Source organism: Lepisma saccharinum, chromosome 24 (genome assembly GCF_977018435.1).
Source record: "Lepisma saccharinum chromosome 24, izLepSacc3.1, whole genome shotgun sequence".
NCBI classification, from domain to species: Eukaryota; Metazoa; Arthropoda; class Insecta; order Zygentoma; family Lepismatidae; genus Lepisma; species Lepisma saccharinum.
Genome location: NC_139252.1, coordinates 57,948,591 through 57,970,776, shown reverse-complemented (window position 1 = coordinate 57,970,776; position 22,186 = coordinate 57,948,591).

Below are 22,186 nucleotides of genomic sequence, written 5' to 3'. Positions count from 1 at the left end.
GATAGCCTCGTGTATATTCTGTGAAAATAGTCCATAAATTAATCTACGATTTTCCCGTGGACTGTTTCGGCGCATGTCTCATAATTATTCCAGGGCTTTAAACAGCTCCGCCACTGAAAATAGTATCAGATTAACGCCCTTGCACCAATATGAGTAATATTTGGAGTCGTAAACCCGAGTCCGAACAAGAAACAGCATCATCTTCAGGCGTCAGAAGCCAGATAAGCGAAATGGTGTCTTTTCTCACGAAGTGGCAACACTGCTTCGCAAGAACTGGCAGAGTCCTCTCTGAGGCCTCGTCTCGATTCTAAGTCCATTGATTCCTTCTGCACGTGAGGAGCCTCCGAAGAAACCTTGTATATCATTAGCCGAAGCTAACTTTGACAAGATAAGCTCCCCCGAATCGAGTTCCATTCAGAAGCCGTAAATAGTCTTTGTCTCCGCTGGGAAGAACGTCTTGACGGTCTTGCAAACTGTTCTTCGCTCGGGGAGCATGAAGAGACTCGCTGGCTTGAAAGTGCTAGGCGAGTTGCAGGAGAAGATACAATTAATATCTTCGTTAAAAGGAAAATTGAATTGACTAAACTTAGCGAATATATTTAGTGGATTCTACATTCTGTTCCAGGCATCTACAGAGCGAGAGAACGAAAGCAAGTCCTCTGCACAGGTGAGGGCTCGACCAATGTACGCATGGCAGGGGAAAACACGGCTGCAGCTTCCAGTCGTTTGCAGCAGCTCGCAGTGCTTTTCTCCGCTCACTCGCTTTCTCCCCTTCTCCGCTATGCGCGGCCTTTCTGCAGAGATAGTCGGGCCAGAGTACAGCTACAAAATATTGACACGCTGTCTCGGGAACCTGTGGCAACGCCGCGCATGACGGTGGAGAAGGGGAGGAAGCAAGCGGGCGGAGCGAAACACTCGCTTCCTTTCATTTGTCGTGCCTTCTCGAGTCACTACTTGCGCAGAGGACTTGTTTTCGTTCTCTTGCTCCAGACAGTCCCGGGATAGAGTATACAACATTGACAATATTTTGAGTTCGAAGTTCACTTTATCCGCAGATAGGCTAATCGGGACTGGATCCCACAATTTAAAGTGGAATCCGAACCACTGTGTGCTTTCACCGGGTATTGAAAGCGGAACCCATTCATTACAAGGCGATTGCGTTTTCACTAGGGCTCGAAAGGTGAAGACCTAAAAATATAAAAAAAAATGACCTAAAAAGGGAAAAAAAGGACGTATAAATGTGATCCAAATTAATTAATAACTTCAGTTTTAATTACATATTTAATGAATAAAAAAATACAAAATTCTGGTGGTATGGAACACAGTGCGAAAACAAAACAAGATAAAGTTGCCACTTACAGCGCGACCTTCCAGACAAGTTACGGTTAAAGGATCTTGTACCGTACCTGTTTCAGTCGTCCAAAAATATATTTCTTTCTTTCATTTTCTTATTTCTTTGTTACAGAAAGGATGTTTAAGAGGTGATGAAGATGATTCGAATTGAGAATGGGCAGTAAAAACGTAGTCGAAAGAAGGTGAAGTTGCAAAAAAAAAACGTTAAGACCTAAAAAAAAGGCTAAAAAAGGACCAATAAGCCAAAAAACGCCGAAAAAGGCAAAAAAGGACAAATAAAACCCACCTTTTTCTGTCCTACAATGACCCAAAATTAACATATATTATGTTGGGCCTCGTCTTCGGACACTAGAAAAAAAAGGGGGTTTTCCTCAACTTCCGAGCCCCGGTTATCACAATGCTATCAGGATGTCCTGTATTTATAATATCGATGCTATATATACAATATATGATTTTAAAACAACAATTCTTAAGTGGTATTGAATACTGGGGGAGCAATAGATACTCTGCACCCTTGTGGAGGAGCAGAAAATTCCGCGGATAGCCGAAAGTCCTCGTCCCTGTTGTTGCTGAACTGCTTGTCGTACCGCATTGCAGGCAGAACATTGTGGACAGGAATATCTGCAGCGTTGTGTGCACGCGTGTCGGCTAATAAAGCGCTCATCATAAGCAATTTGCCGGTGGCACTGCTCTCCGGTGCTCCGGACGCCATTTGCAATTCCCACGCTGCCCCTCGCGGATTAATTAATATCGATACTGGCGTTTGCGAGGCGAGAGTCGAAGCAACGAGGAGGTCCGTATTACCGTCCTCAAACGAGCCAACGGCATCGGGCGAAATGGGGACTTTGCGGTGTGACGTCACTGTCGCAAGCGGCAATCCGAGTTGGCCTTAGAATCCCGTACCATGCACTCGGCGATAGTTAACAACTTTCGAGATTGCATACGGTAAAACTTCGGCAATTACGCCTACGAGACCTCAAAATTGGGGCCATGAAAATCAATGGTATGTCCCCTATCAAGGCTCACAATAATCAACGGACATTAATCCAGTGTCGCAATGTTAATTTTGATGGCAAGTATGTCTGTATAGTTACACAAAGAATGTAGCATGATTGTCAGTTGTTAGGCAAGTTGCACCAGGCTACCAGACGTTCCTAGTTAGTTGGAGCAGTCTTTTTTGTAATCCCTATCTCGTCATTTTTGTGACTGCAATCAAGACGTGAAAATGTCCAATACTTTTAAAAGCACACATTCACATATGTTCTTTGTTTAGTTATAAGAACCACTGCCGATACGTCCATTAAGTTATTTCCAATCGTATTTCCTCACTTCCACGCAGTACAGCCTGGACTGCTGGGACTTTGTTGTGTGTTGTCCATATTTGTTAGTGATTGTCCCTTCATCTTTCATATCTCTCATCTTACCATCATTCAGCTTCATCTTCGCTATTAGCCAAATGTGGCAGAAAATTGGTGTAAAATAGGCACAATAAAGGAAATCACATTCTTCTTCATCGTCGCGTTTGCTAAGGCGGAAAGGCGGCGCTAAGAAAGTGGAATGAAAATGTTGAAATTTGCCTCTTTCTGGGTGAAGATTAACGAGTTGGCAACCCTGAAGACAGACCACCATAGCAGGTGGTTTGCGGATCAGCAGCGCGATTCCTGTGCAATGCAACTGCGACTGCAACAGGCGGAAAACGCATCCGCCCGTGCCAAAAAACATCTGTCAACAGTAGCACACGGCCGCTCATCAGAGAGCCTGTGTCTGCACAGAGAGCTGGACGCCAGCCACGGTGCCCGGCGATTAAGCGCTTTGGAGTACAATAGGGGCAAAATGGCCGCCGCGTGCAAAGGGCAAATACATGCATGTGCACACACAGAGCGTGGTTTGCGCACAGCAACTGACGCCTGAATCACACGAGGCTAGATTTTCTTCTGTTCCGGGAATCTCTGGAGCAAGCGAACGAAAACACGTCCTCTGCGCAAGTAGTTACTCGAGAGGAATGGAACAATGAATGCGCACTGCTTCACTCCACCCAATCGCATCCTCTGTGCGCGCCGTTGCTCCACAGACTCTTGGAACAGACTGTAGTTGTGCGGTACTGACTCATCTGATAGTTTTCGCCTCACACGACACTCAGTACCGTACTTGTCGATATACTTTTGTCGCTTGACCGTTCCGGCCCTAACTCTCGAAGGCCCTACCGTTAACGTCCAAATTTGGAAGCATGATAACCCCCTGGTTAGAATGTTTGATCTATCACCGCCACTGGAGCCAAAGGATTTTCTCTTATTGCAATCGAAACCCTAACGAAATACCATCATTCCGCAGCGATACCAGCTTGGGCTGCAAGTCTCGTCACCCTTCTGTCCTTGACTCGAAAACAGCCCGACGGTATACTTACTTAATGCCATCTACCGGCTGCTTTTAAAACTATGCATTCTTTTTGTAGGATGTTAAGCAGCAAACCAGCAAGTTAACAACTGAATAGGTATAATTGGGCCGAAGATTTACATTTGAAAAGGGTTTAGTCCGTGTCTTAGCTCCTTACTATAATATTGCTCAGCTGAAATCAACTCTACTATACTTTAACACCCTGTTTCTCTGCACTGGAACATTTGGCTACTCCTCTGTCTATACTTAAGTAGGACAACGTCTACTGACAGTGCTACTTTAAGCGTCCCAGGAGTGAGCGTCTGCGCATGCGCCAATGTCTAATTCATCGGAACCAGCATGCGAAGCGGATTTCGTTGAAATTAAGGAGCAGAAAGCCGGGGTCTCGCATCTGCTAACGAGGCAACCGTAAGCTTAATTGATCTCCTATCGGAGAAAGCTCGTACATTACCTTAGAATCACCGGGGAGCTACGGTACAATTTTGTCAATAATTAACATACGCGAATCGCAGGCAAAGGAAATTGTCGTCGAGGCAGCGAAGACACTGCTGAAGCTTCATTAGCAATGCCATCTATCGGTTGATTTTTTAACTAAATTTTATTTTTCCTGAGTGTTAAGTCTGTAAACGACGGAAACTGTGTAATTGCGCCTGGAAGTTGCATTTGAAATGGGCTCGTCTCTAAAATTACGCTCTACGTGAAACTGTGTAAGATTATTTTGCACAGCTGAAGAATACATTGAGAAATGTTCAGTAAAGGTAAGGTGGCCAGGTATTAGCCGGGACAGTCCTTTTTTTTTTTCAGATTTTTTTAAACATAAATCGGGACACCAAGATGTATCTTTTTTTGTGACAATGCCTTGTAATCAAGGGGTCCGGGTTCGATACCCGGTGGCGTATTTACAAACCCTATAGTACTGCAGAACCTCCAGCGATATTTGGCTACTGATTGGCTGCCATTCCGGAAGTTGATGCAGCGTTCCATCAAGTTAACGCTAGATGGCAGGGTTCAAATTAACAGTGTAGATTTCAGATATCCATCCCAACAAGATAAGAAACCCATTTACAATAAAGTTCATTTTTTAGCAAAATTATTTAGATTCATGTTTTAGAAGACAGAAATCAGAACTCTTCTTGAAGTGAATGATTTTGTATTTAAAGTCACATCAGTGCAAACATTGTAACTGCCAATGACTATTGAGAAAATTATGTATATCCAACGTATAGCATTCTAAAAACATTATATTTTATTATATAAACGTATATTTCTTAACATAAATTCGACAATCTGTTTACAAACTTTATTACAATATAATCACAAGGCTTATTTTTCCCCATACTTTTGCTGTAAATGAAGAAGCAAGGAACAATGGACACGGAACATAAACACTTCCGGTGCACACAGCCAATAAGCAAGCGTTATATACCTCTGGTTCTGCAGCACTATAGGGTTTGTAAATACGCTACCCGGTGGAGGCACATAGTGGTTCGGATCCAACTTTAAACTGTAAGTCCAGTCCCTATTAGCCTTACTGTGACTTAAAACACAAACTCAATCAATCAATCTACTATTACTGTCGAAGTTCCAGCCTAGGAATGGATGTTAATTTGTGAGTGTTCATACATCCATTCCATTTAAGGCGAGGAGGGAAAATTACGCACTGGTTGTCCATTTATTTCAATATAGTCGGATTGGGCACTGCTATTTACAAAAGGGTTTAGTGTGCAAGAGAGTATGAATTTCTCTCCATGTTGCAAGTGGAAACAGTTTTTCAAGTTGATTTGTAAGCTAGACACGATGTTTGAGAAATATGATTAATAAGTATTTACAGAATCCCATGTAATCCTTATGGGAAATTAATTTCAACTTCAAATTACGGCTAATCAAATGCGAGTTTCGACTTTTCCTTCTACTATGACATAGCTCAACGTGTCCCTTTTCCGTCCATGTACTCTTCTACGTCATTGGATGTTTGATATTCCCGAGAGAACGAATAAAATAATGGTCCCATAAACCTAATGCATTTCTCCTTGCCTCATACGGTCATCCTGGCAGTGTTGCCAAACCTGATGTGCATAAAAGAGCTACACTTCACCATTAATAGAGGTAAAGATGACTTTCAAGGAGCTAGATTAACGAAGGCTGCATAAAGTGCCTCCTAGGTAATTTTAGGTGTCAGAGGGGTGGGGGTGTACTGCTATTACCGTTAGCTTTAAAGTGATGTCAATTTATTCTTGGTTTTCACCGTCTAGATTTTACGGCATCATCCATCTCACTAATCCAATGATGTTCATATGAAATCAAAAATAGAGGATTCCCAGATAATAATATTATCATCTTCACCTTAGACACAGCGCTATATATAAAAATATCTGGGGAGGAAAGAGGGGGTGGGTGACGCATCCTATATATGAATATCACGTCACGTGCAAAATGTATACTCATGGCAAAGTTTGGTCTTTATGGGCCGGAGCCAGTGGTGGCATCATGGTGGGGCAGAGGGCGGGTGCCACAGTTCACAGTCAAACGAGTGCACGAGAGAGCCAGATCTGGCTCCAAAAGAGCGAAGTTGGCAACGGTGGTCGGCAGCTGCCCCAGCGAGAAAGACCTAGGGGAAATTTTAATCAATGGGTCCTGAGTTCGATACCCGGTGGAGGCACATAGTGGTTTGGATCCCACTTTATACTGTAGCTCCAGTCCCGATTAGCGTATATGTGCATAAACTGGACTTAACAATTCAAATATCTAGTCGTCATTGCAAATACGGGTTAGGACATGGCCGTAGGCAGGAATAATTTTCGGGTGGTTCACTCATAATAGTTCCAATGGGCGACACAAGAAATTTGAATAAAAGAAATATTAACAATAATGATTATTAATTAATAATAATAATTAAAATTTCATAATAAATAACTAATTGATTCCAAACGTATTATTATTATTATTATTATTATTATTATTATTATTGCTGTCCTTATATCCTTCAGGAGACTTTTCTTCTCTATCCATCAGAAGTGTGAATATGCAGCACAACTGTTGTTTTTTCTTACGTTTCAAGCAGTGTGTACTGAAATGCACAGCTATTATATTTTGTTATTAAATTTTGGATACCTCAAGAGAAAGCTTTTAAAGTAAGAGAGAAATTTTAGTCAAAGATTATGTTGTTTGACCATTCACATAAAACTTAATTTTTGGAATTTTGAAAACTGGAAACCAATTATTCTTTGTATTAAATGGTGAATAGAACATAATATTTTGCGTCTAATGTAACCTCCATTTTTCAATCTTACGCCGTTTTCCTTTGGTTATTCTGTTCGGGCGGGCTGCGATTCTGAGAATTAACCCGCTTCAGAATTCAAAATGTTTGAAAATTCTAGATGGATCGTTTCCGAATTTTGTCTCTCTGTTGTATTTTTGTGAAACTGCGAATAATTTTTTTGAAAATGTGTTACAAATGTTAGTTTCTGGACTCCCATTAATCCAACATGCTAGAAGTTTCGGAGGGGGTTTTAACCCTATAAAACCCTCTAAATACGGCCGTGGGCTAGGAAAGTCCACACAAGATAAAGCTACACGTTTTGAAACGCGACCTTCAAACATCTTAATTTATTAATAAATACAAGATTGAACTCGTAGGCGTGCGCAGATCCTCTGACTACGGGGGTCAAAAGATTTGATGAAAGTTCAGTCGGAGAAAGAAATACCTCATTTCATCTCAACGTTTCATTGTATTGGTGGCTACTGAACAGGGGCGTATATAGTGTGGAAATCACTCTATTAGAAGAATTGCAGCTTCCGTGGCACAAAAGTTCTCTCTTTCCCTCCTCCTTTATTTTCCATCTCTGTGATTCAGACTAATTTACATGTAAGCATAATTTCATACAGCAGATTCAAAACAACTACACGTAATGTATTCATTTCCAATGCGTGCGGCCACATAGGTGCAACTCAACTATACTCCATTAGACCTTAAAAAGATCGCTTCGCGGGCTTGCAGCAGACGACAATATGGGTGTGTGTCCGCGAATGAGCGAGCCCGGTTGTTACAGCTAGCTCGCTGCACCCTTCTGGAAGGGTGAGTGACCTCTGCCTCTTGCTGCCTCGGCCTGTTTGTTCGGCTGAGGAGCAGACGACACGAGAGTATCGGCAACAGTGTGCGAGTGACGTCTGCTGTTAGCCCGCGAAGCGCTCTTTCTAAGGCCTCCTGCAGTAGAGGATAACGAGTAAAATTCGTGAATTTTAATAACAAGTAATTTGCTGGAGAGATTAATCCAATTACATAGGAACTTTGCTTGGAACTTTCGTCGGCTTGAAAATACTTAATTTTGTAAAGAGAATAATATTGTTTAATAATGGTAATAAGATTTCTCTACACTAAATTTCTAAGTGAGAGTATTAGGAGGAGCAACTGTCCCCCTGCCCCCCGTGCGCACGCCATGATTGGTTTAAAAGGAACTAATCCTGTTCCTAAAGAACAGTATGAATAATATGCAATACATTCTAATGCATGTCCGATTCTACCATATCGCTGTAGATATCGAACCCTCGATTAGCAACAGTGAAAGAATGTACAATTGCATTTTTATTTCTGATTTAATGATACAAATGTTACAGAAAATACACAAACATAAAAAAACACATACTGTTCTCGTTATTTTTTTTAAATAAAAGGTAATGGAAATTTTCGTAAGCGAATTAGAAATACTAAAATAAAATTTAACTGAATTTGAAAATTTAAGCGCCACGTGAAAATTTTCAGGCGCCATGGCGACCTGGCACCCTGTATTTTTCTATCCCATCACTCAATGCATAACGAGAAGAAAATACCATGGGTTCGAAACTTTATTCACACCCTGTATATTGGCCCGCTTGTTCTCTCGTTTATCCGTGACGTATTGATATCGCGCCCAATTGCTAATTCCACAGAGCGTAGAAAAGTTTTTAATAGAACTGGTTTCCACTTTTCCATCTCTGCGTCTCAATTTGTTTCATTTCTCTTTTTTACACCCTTTTTAATCTGTATTTCGTCTTCAGAAAAGTCGGGAATGGAATTCTGGGAATTACTTTGCTCGGAACAATATCTCCATGATTAATGGCGCACTCTTGTGAGAGGAATACGAAACTCTCTCTAAGCGTTTTAACAAAAGAAGATCCGTAACCTTTCTGATTTCGGCTGCTAGGTGCCTCATTTTCATCGCCTGCCTTAACAGCTGGTTTAAAATTATGCCAATTAATGAGAGCGCTGTTCCAAAACTTGGTGAAAGAACTTCTCTTGCCTGAAACGAGCAAAAATTAGCCTTTCAGCGTTGCCCTGAATGGCAAAGAGTTTTTGAAGAAATATGGCCACCCCGAGTGGCATTTGCTTTGCTGTTCTTTTTTGGGATGAAGCAAACGTCTGCCTTGTTGCAGGAATTAGCAAATAACTTGTCCTACGCTTTGTAATTGCTTAGGGCTAATTGTTTTCTTAATGTCACTAAAACGAGATGGTAATAAAGCATCTCGCGTTCACCTTCAAGTTGAAATGCAGGTGAAACAAGGAGCTATTGATAGTGCTGCCGCCTACCCGTTGCTACCAGAAGTTAATGTCCTTTTTTTGTTGTATTGTTTTAATTAAAGGCGGCTTTAGCCTGTAGCTTCATAAAAGACAAGCCGAGCTCCCTGGCGGAGGGGGAGGGGGCTGTAGCCTAGGGGCTGCAAGTCCAGGGAGCCCCACAAAAATGACACCTGAAGAATCTGAAGTGTATTGTTTTATCGAAGTTTAATTAATAATTTTTAATCAGATTTGTCTATATTTTAAAATTTACAAGTGTTATTAATACAGAGCGTTCAGTTAGTGTAAGTGAAGTACCATGATAACAAAAATGGTATTAATAATAATAATAATAATGTCTGCAGGCTCCCAAACAAAGGATATCCTAGGGACCAAAATTTTATAAATCCACCTGCAGCGCGCGCTATGACACAAGGATCCCGGGTTCGAACCCAGGCATTGAATATTAACGAAGCTCTGGTGTGTGGATTCTTATCCAGTATAATCTTATGAGAGTTTTGTGTTGAGTTTCGTTCATACGTCATTACAGCTTATCATCATTCATCCTCATCTTCTCTATTAGCCAAAAGTGTCAGTAAAGTGAAGTAAAATAAATTACATTAGTCAATCATCAAGACATTTTACGTTCTCGCTGAGTGTCGTAGCGGTGTCTTGTCTCAACGGCGCATGTTGCGTCGAAAACTCAAACACGTTACATTGAAAACCAAGTATTTCCAATAACTTCCTCCTCTTTCCATTGTAACTAGCTTCGCTAACCACAGAGTTGTCGTATTGTGCTGTATTTTTGAATCGCCCTGTGTGCGTGTGTAGTCAATGTCAATGTCATTCCAATATCTTCTCATATTTTTCACCTCGCCGCCATTTGCGCAATCTTTTTTTAGTGAAGGCCTCTGTAGATAAGACAAACGGGGGCTAGCCATCCAAGCCCCCTCCTGATGCAGAGTATACATCATTTGGTTAGCATACTAGATGTTCCAGAAATAGGACAGATTTTACAGCGGAAGTATGGAATTAACAACAAGTTATTTTCCACAATATTCGCCATTACACACGCGATGTTTTCTTTTCCTCAATCAAACTTTTCTTGGCAAACGCCTGGAAACTTTAACTCGGGAAAATGCGAGTCTTCCCCTGGAGCCGTTCCAGCCACTTCCGAGTCTAATGTAAATATCCAATCCGAGAAATGACTTGGCACGCATTGGGGCACATTCCCCAGTCGGTCCAAGGTAATTTTCATTGAGGTTACCTTGATGGAAACACATCGGTGCGTTTTTTCGTCATTGTGGAATCGTTTACCTCCCGTTGCAAGGGTGTCAAGGTTCTATTCTTGACGAGGGTGCGTTTCAGTAGTTGAAGCCCACTTTTATTTATGTTTTTTTTTCTTACAATTCCTCCCTCGTACCGTCCATCCCGTGCAGAGGAAGTCATTTTAAATCGGTTTTATATTCGACAGCGTGGTCTCATTTGCTGGCAGTCGGTGGGTTGGCTTACAACTGAAGTTTTGAATTTCTATCATCTCACCCTCTCCTGTTTTGACAATATGCATGAACATTATTTATTTAAATTTTCAGCTCAATCAAACAAAATTTCAACACCATTGAATTTCTATTGCAGATGAACAGAATGGACAGATGTAAGATAAAAAAAGGTAAAGTGCTCCCCTGTGCTTAGCACCATGCCATGAAGGCGTATAGGGGGTGTGGGGGTAACGCCCCACACTTTCTTGATCCGGTCGTGAGTGGGGGTGATGTGATCAGCATCACGCCCTTGACCGCATTTACCCCCCAGGGTTTCCCCCAGGTAACCATGTTATTCGACGCTGGGTGGGCGCCGGGGCCGCTTCCAACGTTAGAAAAGTTTCCGGAATTGAACCGGCCGGGGATAGAATCCGGGACCTTTAGCATGGTAGTCAGACGCGTTACCGACTGAGCCACCGCGGCCACTTTCCATGGATGGAAAGGCATCTCTTTAGGCACAGATAGGCTAATTGGGACTGGACAGATTGGACAGATGGAGGATAGTGGAGATAAGGTGTTACCTAATGTATAGTGCCATTACCCTAAATATATATACATATTTATAATATATATAAAAGGTAAAAAAAAGGTAAAGTACTCTCCTGTGCATAGCACCACGCCATGAAGGCGTATAGGGGGTGTGGGGGTAACGCCCCACACTTTCTTGATCCGGTCGTGAGTGGGGGTGATGTGATCACCATCACGCCCCCCTAGGGTTTCCCCCAGGTACCCATATATATATATATATATATATATATATATATATATATATATATATATATATGAGGAGGAGAAAACAGGAGAGAGAGATGTAGGGAAATTGATAGAGGGAGGGAGAGACGAAACTTACGTAAATTTGTAGCCACAAGTGGAAACAGCTTGACTACTTTTGAAAACTTATTAGAAGAATTTGAATTCTCTCTCCTTTCGTACTTTCTCTTTCCAAACAGAGACCAACTTGGGAATTCCTTAATGACGTTAGCAGCTGCTCCTGAATTTCATTATTCTTTTCCAGAACTTTTGTTTTCTCCGTTCGAAAACTACCTAATACAAAGCTTTGCTTTAGTTCTTTAACCTCCTTTTAAGGACACGATATTACCTTCGACCTTTTTCGAAAAATACCTTTTTAAAAAAAAAAAAAAAAAAAAACATAGATCCAGTTAAGCCTAATTTCCTTTTTTGAAACGGTGGCTGTCAAAAACACATTCAGCTAATTTATCTTACTACTTTTTCCTTTTCTTTGATCCTAAATTCACTCTATCTCCTGCCGTTGTTTATCATTTTTGTTTATTAGACATGCATTATGTAAGCGCACTATCGATACATAGATTTAACTGTACCACGAGAATTTATTAAATAATTCGTGATGCAACAGCCCGTGAGGGTCGGGGCCTACCGATTCCGTGCTCGTAGCGAACACGTGCTCTTAGCGAACACCAGAAGGAAAGGATTTGCAGGTGCGTGCTGTTAGCGAACACACAAACGTGCCCTGACTTGTTTGTCCTTGAAAGTGGTCAACATGCAAGTGTTGCCAGTGATAACTTATAATCATTTTGTGTTTGAAATTAGCTAAATGAAGAATCCTCAAAAATTTAGGTTAACTACATGAAAAGTTTATGTTAAAATATTAATATATTTCATCTACCTTAAAATAAAATTTTACATAGGAAATGTAATTGTTAATCAACCTTATTTTTTTGTACAAAGGACAACTTCCTAAGACATTTGTAAATGTTGTTATCAATTTTCAGTTGTTCTAACGCTGTCTTCATCCGGGTGTCGATGTTCATGTAAGTCTTCTTCCTTTTACCGCTAGAGATTCCAAGTTCTCCCTGCCTAACTTGGAACATGGCTAAATGCCTACGTTGTTAGGTTAGGTTTAGTTCTCTTAGCCTAAATAATAATTTTTCATTGTATTTATGCTAATGGAACCTAACCTAACAGGCCTAACCTAACCTCGTAAGCATTCCTCGTCTGACGTCAGAACACAAGGTAGCAAAACTGTTGTGCGACAAGGAAGACCCGATTGAAGAATGATCAGGGGTGAGTCAGGTCAGGTCAAGAGGCATCAGCCACTGAGGCGTTTCTCCACGCAACTTGGCTTATCACTGGCAACACTTGCATGCTGACTAGTTTCAAGGACAAATAATACAGGACAAGTTTGCGTGTTCTCTAACAGAACGCACCTGCAAATCCTTCCGTAACTGTGTTCGCTAAAAGCACGTTCGCTAACAGCACGGCACCGGGCCTACCTATACCGCGTTTGTTACAATCTGTCCCGGTTCCCGCGCTAGTTGCTCCCTGGCTTTTCTCGGTGCTGGGGAAAGTCAAAGCCAGGCAGCCAATTAAAATACGCAACGTCGCAACAGCGTCTACGTAAGCGCCTCTCTTCTGGCTTCCATTCGCTCCTCGCTGCCCAGCAGACGATTTTTTCCTCGTTTCTCATTGGCACCGAAACTGTCGAGCACTCCCTAGCGCGGGAAAGGGGACAGGTTGTAACAAACGCGGTATACCGACAGCCAGCCTCAGCCTCATCTTCCGTGGTGGGAGATCATACAACCAGTTACGGTCTGACCTGTGGTCATCATGACAGGAGCCCTTGATTACAAGGCAACGACATCACCACTTCGCCATCAGGAAGGTCTTGATGGATAATTATTACAATACATATTATTACTAATATTGATTGAAAAGAAAAAGGAAACATTTGTTTGGGTTTATATTTAAGTCTACTTTAGGCACAGATAGGCTAATTGGGACTGGACAGTTGAAGTGGGATCTGAACCAATACGTCTCTCCGGAGGCCCAAAAATTTTAAGTAAATTCAATGATAACACTAATAAGCCTTGTGTCCATGTTTAATAAAGCACTCACAATACTGACAAAGTCAGAATTTATTGTAAAGTAACGCAATATAAACGTGACGTTCCAACCCTATACCAAAGTGTTTCTCAAACTCTGAACCAAATAAAAAGATTTTTAATTTGGTTCTGAGGAACACCTTGGTGTAAGGTTGAACGTCACGTTTATATTGCGTTATTTTACAATACATTCTGCCATGGTCAGTATTTTTATGGTTGATTGATTGATTTGTTGTTTTCAAGTCCACTTTATGCACAGAAAGGCTAATCTGGACTGGACCTACAGTTTAAAGTGAGATCCGAACCACTGTGTGCCTCCACCGATATCGAACCCGGGACCCCTTGATTACAAGACGACAACGCTACCACTGCGAAATCGAGGAGGCCCCATATTTTTATGGCTTTAGTAAATTAATTGGTGACAATTTGAGTGTTAAATGGCCATCTGTGCTGTATCTGGAATTTCCTCAATAAGTAAATAAAATATTCTTTTTGGTCATAAAAATGATAATCCTCGAAATGAAATTTGAACGAATATTTCCAGGAGAGAACTCATCACGTGGTTAACAATGATGACGTTGACCTCAATGCTTCCTCCCTTCTCTGCCATCTCGACAGTACCTGCACCGAGAGAAAAACACCGCCATGTCTGAAGACTCCTCCTTTGCCGTCGGTTATTGGGTTTCGGCTTCCCGAGAAACTTGAGGCAACTTGTCTCCTCCGATTGAGGCGCTTAACAAGGGTAATCAGGTATTGCGCGGCTTCCGAGACAGATGTCGGAGCTTGTCGTCGCCCTCCATCCCCACTGAGGATGGGAATTTCCTGGTTGATGATACTTGGAGAGAGCAAACAAATCGATGCAGCCAATTGGAAGATCGACAATGTCTTCTTCTTTTTCTCCTGTTCTTCTCCGTTTCGATTGCCTTTCTCTCTTATTGTTTTCATTTGTACGAGGTGCAGTTCGAAGGTCTCTCTTGTTTTTCTTTCATAAACAACTTACACAACAGAGATGAAACTTCATTCACTTCTCAACATAGTCTCCCTCTAAACGTACACCCTTTTCGCAACGTCGACACCATGATTGCATGGCCGCCGCGAACGCTTCTTTAGGGGTCTGCTTGCCCCACTGGAAAACTGCCGATGCAATTGCAGCAGGAGAGGAAAATGTGCAGCCCCGGAGAAAGTCCTTCAGCGTTGGGAAAAGCCAAAAATCGCTAGGTGCAAGGTCAGGGGAGTATGGACGGAGCATGTGATTCACTTCAAATTTGTTTTCCATGAAGAGCGGTTGAACAATGGCGGCCCAATGAGGAGGTGCGTTGTCCTGATGAAAGAACACAGCTTCAGCCATTTCCGGCGGTTTCTTTTGCAATACTGGAAGCAACTTGGTCCTCAAATCAGTTTCATATTTTGTACCCAACATTGTGGTACCCTTAGGATAGCAATGCGTGATCATAACGCCTTCGCTGTCCCAAAATATCCCTTTTCTCAGCAATGGAGTAACTGGCGTCTGGTTCGTGGGCGAGGTTCCTTTGGTTTGTTTTCATACGACGCTCGACATTCCTTGAACTATCGGACCCACGAACGCACATTGCTCATGTCCAAGACACCACCACAGCATGTCTCAGTCAATTTAAGATGAATATCGATGGGCGCTACTCCACGCAGGTAAAGAAAATGGATAATAACACGCTGTTCTTTCGATGTAAGTGATGTCATTTCCAGTATCAAATACATGTCCGTCGTTAGACAGCGCCACTAGCTTCCTATGGGCCGTGTCGTGCTGTCACTTGCCCTCATCAACCTTCAAGAATGGATGCTTCGTCTCAAACAACTCTCACGTCTATAACTGCTTCTAGTAATGAAGAAAAAAATAGGGAGACCTTAGAACTTGAATGCACCTTGGAGAGTCACGGACGCTTCTGGGTTGTAACACTCCCATTGACTTTCAATGGAATCGTTACAACCCAGAAGTGTCCGTGACTGTAGAACCGCGGCGGTCCGGTCGGTAGGGTGCCATGAAGAAGATCCGGGTTCGATTCCCGGCGTGAGTGATTTCAGGCAGTGTCGTCAAAGGTCAAAGATCAATTCCGACCGAGGAGAAAAAATCAACAAGCGTAAATGGGTTCTGGATCGTGCAGAATCTTTTTTATCTTTAAATTGGATTGGATTGAGTTAGTGTTTTGAGTCCACTTTATGCACAGTAAGGCTAATCGGGACTGGACCTGCAGTTTAAAGTGGGATCCGGACCACTGTGGGCCTTCACCGGGTATCCAACCCGGGACCCCTTGTTTACAAGGCGACCACGCTACCACTGCGCCACCGGGGAGGCTTTTTTTCTTCAAAGTACAGCGTGTTCCGCTTAGAGAGATCGATAAATAAATGACGTTTAAAAACAGAGGAAGTATTTGAAGTAAGTCTTGAAGCTTTTCTGGCGATGAATGAAGAAGAGATTCTCTCGGGTTATCGACCAGGTGAGTTGCTGACAAGATTCCAAGCTTTCGAGAGGTAACATCACTCTCATCTTCAGGTTAGAAGATGTAAAGTTTCTACCCTGAATATGAGAGTGACGTTAGCTCTTGAAAGCTTGGAATCTTTTCCGCAACTCACCTGGTCGATAACCGAGGGAATCTTTTCATCACAGGAAGTGTTTGTTATGGTTTTCATTTTACAAGATATAAAATGTATCCGAGTCTATACGCCAATAGTGAATGCAGCTGCGCTAGTCACTCCACAGATTCTACAGAACCAGTGGCGGGAGCTTGAATACCGTTTCGTATCGTACCCAAGGTATTGGGTAAGAAGTATAAAGGAAACAGAGATAGGAATGCTGAATAAGTAATCAGGCAAAGGTCGGGTGATTGACTTGGAAGGCGTATGTGGCATGAGTGTTGGAATTGTCAGGAGGTGTGATCAGTTGGCGAGAATACGAGAGAGAGTAAGGACTGCGGATTGTGAGAGAGAAGCAAAGTGGAGAACGATTATTGGACGATGGTGTGTGATTGCATCGATGTCTGACGGAAAGGTCAGACAGTGACATTTGAGAGGACAAGTGCAGGAACAATCTTCATCTATTTGTAAGGCAAGTAATATCCTTTTCTAAACCAATCCATATCGGTTCAGTCATGGAGAGTATAAAACCCATATCTAACCTAAGTTAATTTCTATCGTCATTCCTTTAAATCACATTTAGGACAAGCGAGTGATAACCATCTGAGAGATGAATGAGAAATAACTACATCACCCAATTCAATCTAGAGGTTCTTGGTTCGATCCCAAACGCAGCATGGGAGTTGCCTTACGGTTTAGACGTTGCAGGGCATCTCAAGGCGCACACATAGAGTTGCATTAGCCATTTTCGTAAACTCGCAGAGTTTCTACATCAAGATAAGTTAAAAGGTCTTTTAATAAACCATTGTTTACACTTCAAATTACCAAGTATTTCTCGATCACTCTAAGCGAAACACGCTGTATTTCAATTGACCCAGAACCTTTTTTCCGGATCAATTTAAATCTAGTCCAAGTGAAATGAAGCAATACGCAAATTGGACCGAATTCAGCACCTGTTACGGAACCCAATGGAACTCATAAGTTATGGGTTTCTGGACATTTAACAACCCTGAATTCAGGTGGGAATTGGTCCAGAAATGCACCTACACGGAGTGCACGTATAATAGTCTCTACTAAACGGGTACCTGGGGTGGGGGGGAGGGTTGCTACATAGATAAAATTTTCAAATGAAGTGCCAGCTTATTGTCAATCAATAAAACATTGCGGTATACTCTGTCACGAGATTCTCTTGAGCAAGCAAACGAAAGCAAGTAGTGACTCGAAAGGGCTCGACCAACGAACACGTGCTTAGGAACGGGATTGCGTGGAGGGGGAAATGACTGCAGCTACCAGCCCTTTGCAGCAGAGTGTACTTCTTCGCTCCGCCAACTCACTTCCCCCCCTTCTCTAGCGTTACGCGCGGCCTTGCTCCAGAGATTCCCGGGATACAGTATAGTAGTCTTGTTTCTGTCTCAACACGAGAATAAAAGGTAATTCAGTTTTGAAGTGGCTGATAAGAAAGTTCCTTCTACCTTGGGAATTGAATATGCTGAATTTGACCCAAAAAATGGTCACGTACAAATGTCCAATGCATACGTTTACCCTAACGAGGTCCCTTAATGAAAGTTCTTTGTGCATAACATGAATTTCTGCATATTTCAGGAATACTTACCAAAAAAAGAGAAATAAATGCACGTCAGACGTGTAAGCACAGGAAACTCAAAAATATTAAAATGCAAGAAGAATGTCGCAATATCGAATTATCGATTTCCGATATTTCCTTTCGTTGTTCTGGACATTCGTTGTAGTGAAATGAGGTCAGAGCCAAAGCGGGATTCTTCCCGTGTCCTCATTATTATAAAATAATTCTAACCCGTTTCTTGTACCTTTTGGATGTTTCACGATAAAGAGGGTTTAGGTGGAGAAAGCTTTTGATACGATTCTTGTTTCCCTTTTCGTCGCGCGGTGATTACATTCATCTAGCTCTCTGCCTTCATCTCTCGACGTTTATAGCGTTGCCCGTTGACAGCCTGCCTCCTTATGGCTCGACATTGTACGTCGATTCGTCAACGTCAAGAACTCTCGACAAAAAGGCCTCGGAGGCTTCTGGGACTTTCCCCGTTCGTTAACTCTCGTTCTTCTGCAGACAGAACATCCCGGGTTCGTTCACGGTGGTTTCTTTGGCATGAACGGTTGCTAGGAGACATGCGTGCCTAAACAAACTTGTAATTAAGCCCGTTCAACTGTCAAGTCAAAAATATTTAGACTGCGCTAATGTTTATTACATTTAACAACAATAATAATTGGCCCACCTCCATGGCGCAGTGGTTATCATTGGACTTGGGTGTTTTTGTGAGTGTCCATTCATCAATTTCATCATATCATCCCTTCACGATTAGCCAAAACTGGAAGAATTAGATAAATCAATGAATGATATTTTCAATCAACCATGGAAATTACTGTTTGGCCTTATCCGCAACTTTTGGCTAATTGCAACGTTGAAGATGATCAGATCAGATGAAACTGGTGAAGATGCATTGGAACAGCAGTGTCCCAGCCAGGACTCGAACCTAGGACTGTCAGTGGTGAGGTCACAAGTCAATACCCGACCCGGTTTGTCCACGCAGGTAGAAAAGACCATAGATTCTTTATCTCCCGGGAGAGAATATCCACCCCCTTTAATTCTCACGGGAGTGTTATGGGTGACCCCATTCTCAAGACACCCAAATGTCAACATACAGTGGACTGCATTTTGAAGACTAACGAGGCTCTGGTGCCTAGACCTACGGTCAGAATAATCCTCTGTAGAAATTATGTCGCCCATATGTGTTTGTCATTGTCCCTTCATCCATCTCATCGCATCATCATTCATCCTCATCTTCGTCTTTAGTGTTTAGCCAAAAGTAGCAGATGTAAAATAACCTAATTCAATCCCTGCTGGATACAGCCATTGATTGATTTGATTTATTTTACTTCTGGCTACTAATCGTGACCGTGAGTGATGATATGATTAACTTGACAAAGGGGCACTCGCAAAGAACACCCATGCTTAGGCCGGGATTCCAATCCGGGACCCTTGGCATTCTAGCGCACTGTGCTAACCACTCCGCCACGGAGGACGGCTGGGTACGCCCATGTAACACTGATAAGGAGTAAACCTTCCGTCTGGAAAGTTTCATCCCCGTGACACTTCCAGTTCCCGACATACCCGTACTTACTTTCTGGGCAAGCAAGAGTGCCCAAAGAGCAATTCAAGCCATCAATCAATGTAATTCCCACCTTTGTTCGAAACGGGCGGATGAATGGGAAATACTGAAAAACATGAATAGAAAACTTTCATCTACAGAGCAACAGTTTGCATGTTTCTCGTGGATGCTGAGGCCGGAAGTAACCGTGAGATGAACCCTTTGGTCCAGCGCATACATCTTCCGGCACAAGAGGCTGGATTAAAGCGAGGCAGATCTGCTCTTTGTCCCGCAAAAAATCGCATCGGAGCACGAAAATGGGGGAAAGATAAGACGGGAGGAGAAACTTGAGAGATTGATCAGCGAAGACCAAGTCAATACCCCCCCCCCCCCCCCGACCCATCTCCCAACTTGGTAGGAGGGAGATGGGATCTGATAGAGAGGAAGGACTTGAAGGAAAACGTGCCTAAACGGGAAGGGATAAGAAAGAGAAAAAAAATGGAAAGTACATGTACGAAAAGATACAAGATTGGATGGATCTAAAGGATTTGGTCTTCTAGGGTGGAGCATCGATTTGGTTGGTCACGGAAGTGAAGGCGAAAAGGCCAGCGCGTGTGAATGAAACAATAAGCCAATCATATCGTAGGGAAGGATTTGGGATGTAGCTTATATTAACCACAGGTTACCCATGCCTTACGAGTTGGTTTTGAGTTGGTGTTTTAAGTCCACTTTATGTACAGTAAGGCTAATCGGGACTGGACCTACGATTTAAAGTGGGATCCGAACCACTGTGCCAAGTGCCTCCACCGGCTATCGAACCCGGGACCCCTTGACTACAAGGCGACGACGCTACCACTGCGCCATCGGGGAGGCACCCATGTCTTACGAGAAACTTACTTACCTGAAGGGGCTCACAGGTCCACACTTTTTTTAATCATTTGAATTCAAGAAACCATTTTGTTATTGAATCACTGCTTCCTTTGTTGATTATATATGTGCAATTATTTATTAATTAAAATAATTACAAAAATACCATCATTACCAACCAATTGTACAATCTCACTGGCATGAGTACCTCGAATAACACGAATTCAATGATGGTGCCTGATAGACCCGCCAAGAGCATTTTGCATCCTGTTGTATTTACATCACATTTTTTTATGAACAAAAGTAACACAGAAATATTGGGAAACAATGTAATTTATTTTTATTTTTTGTAAAAAATTGTCATTCTTGAAAAATCGAAAACATAGATATGGTGGGCCTCACGACCCCCCTCCCCCCCTTACTCGTGTAAGCTAGGGTTAAAGCCTCATCCACTGATTTCTAATTCATGTCACTAAACTGAGTAAAATATAAATGAAAGAAATGTGTTACCGATATTCACAAACGGGCCAAGGTGACTAGGAAACAATTTTGTGACACCGGAAGATCGTAAAATTAACAATTGTTTCGGGTTAGTAGTCGAGAAACCTATTTTGTCTATGTTCCAAGTCATTCTAATTCTGCTCACACTGTCTATGTCTTTCTAGAGAACATTTGCTGCAAGAGTTGAACTCTCGTCTGTGTTGTGCATGTAATGTTGTTTTAAGTTTTCGGCATATTCTCCTCAGATGTGTCGATTTTACTATCTTGAGACAGAGTTTTAACCTTCCCAACTGTTTAACATGTTGGTAGATAATGACAGTGTTCTAATAAATTACTTTAACTTTTTGAGAAGAGCGTGTCCCTTCAACTGCATATGAAGAAGTTCTTTGGTGTGTCCTTACCTTTTTAATGCGTTGTGTATGTCCTGTGCAGGTCCCTTTACAACCATGCACTTTTAATCTTTCTGAAGCTTTTTTTCACCCCTTTTTTTAACTTTCAGGTATGAAGATTTTTCCTCGCATAGCTTGAAAGGTGAAAAATTGTCATATGTGCCGATGTACCCAAAAAATTTAATCAATTTCATTCATTCACTTAGGAAGGGTGTGGGGGACCTAGGGATAGGTCACAAGTTTTTGACCATCCTGAAGAACCGCCAAAACAGAACTTTTGATCAAAGTGCGTGAAAGCAATCAGAAACTTTGGAGAAATGATCGGGTATTGCGTTTTGTTCGAAATCGGTCACCAAATTTCAAGATGGCGACTGAGTACTTACTACAAAATACACTTAGCGCAGAAAAATATTCATTTCAATTGTTCGGGATATATTGTAATTCATAGGCAAGGGCAAACCATGTTAGCACTATGGCGTAAAGTGTAACTTTCAATTTCCCGCCTTTTCTGATGATGGACACAAATAAAACCTACTGAATCCCTGTTCGGGCGCCAAAAAAAGTCTCAACCTTGCTCAATTGGGAAAGTAGGTCAAACTACACCTCTGCAGCTTGCATAGCTGTGACAGCCAATACCTAACTAGTGCATTGATGCATGAGTGATGCAATCCTCGTTCCGTGACGGAGCTTTGTGATCCGTCGTTGGCTGCATACTTCTCATTCCGATCCGACCGCCAAAGCCAACATGGCCGTCGAACAATAAAGGCTGTCAGTGAAGGTTTCGAAGCTCCGTTCTCACACACAGAGAGAGAGAGAGAGAGAGAGAGAGAGAGCTATATAGATAGAGAGGGTCGCGGTTTTCTTTGAAGAAGGCTTTTGTCTGTTCCGGCCCTCTCGGAGTGAAACAACTGAATGTTACCGATTCGTATAGGGTTAGCATTGATCTCAAAGGCATGTAGCGTCATGCTCTGTGGTGATGTGTGTCGAATACCATACTGCTAAATTGAAGTGCTTCATGGTG